The sequence below is a fragment of the Myotis davidii genome, unplaced genomic scaffold (assembly GCF_000327345.1).
Source record: "Myotis davidii unplaced genomic scaffold, ASM32734v1 scaffold238, whole genome shotgun sequence".
In the NCBI taxonomy this organism is placed as follows: domain Eukaryota; kingdom Metazoa; phylum Chordata; class Mammalia; order Chiroptera; family Vespertilionidae; genus Myotis; species Myotis davidii.
Genome location: NW_006293779.1, coordinates 1886053 through 1886931, shown reverse-complemented (window position 1 = coordinate 1886931; position 879 = coordinate 1886053). Strand labels below are relative to the sequence as shown.

Sequence of the window (879 nt, the reverse complement as noted above, 5' to 3'; positions counted from 1 at the left end):
TCCGGGAGCGGACGCAGCCGCAGGGCAACCCCCCCCAACCCCCGCCAATTCCTTAAAAGAGCGCCACCGGGGGTAGCCAGATGGTGCTTTCCACCTGCAAAGTCCAGCTCGCGCCTCCCTCCCCGCGTCAAACACAGGAATCCTCAGTGCGTTCGCACCCCCGAGGTTTACTACTAGAGCCGCAAGTCTAGCCACGCTGGGCCGTTCATTTGTACAGGCACACGGGAAGATGCCTGAGGTCCTGCAGACGCTGGTGTTTGCTTCACAGGGCCACCCTTACCAGCCAATCTTGGCTTTGACACTGTCAGCATGTCTTGTTTCATGTTATATTTATGTAGGACGTGTCTTAACTCCCTAACTAAAGTGTGGTATAGTTATCCTCATCTATAAAATGGGGATAATATTCGGCTGTCCCCAGGATTATGAGTTAATAAACATAGAGCATGGCATAGTAGGCAAACAGCAAACATTATTTCCAACCCTCCAGCCTTTTATCAACCCCAGTATTTCATGTCAGGGTCAAGCGCAAAGAATTCCTTTAAATTTATGATAGAATCACGGCAAAGTAAGGTATCTTGGACTTCCCAGTAAGTGTTGTTATGAAGTAAACCATTCCAAAATTGGTACGACAGAGAAAGCTGAGTATCTTCAATGAGAGACTTGTGGTTAAAAACCGTACAATTGTTACATCAGAATTTCACAGTGAACAGATCTTTGGTATAGTTCAAAGCAGACAACAGGCTGACACATAAAATTTTTGAAGCCCTGGCGGTGTGGCTCGGTTGGTTGGGTGTCATCCCAGCTCAATTCCTGGTCAGTGCACATGCCTGGATTTCTGGCTCAATCCCCCAGTTGGGCATGTGCAGGAGAAGGCCTATT

General features: G+C 48.1%; 1 protein-coding gene across 5 annotated transcripts in view; it reads right to left on the bottom strand.

The window, feature by feature from the left end:
• MEMO1 (mediator of cell motility 1) overlaps positions 1-879 on the bottom strand; it is an 82333-nt gene that overhangs the window by 80908 nt on the left and 546 nt on the right. The gene's annotated exons all lie outside the window — the stretch shown is intronic.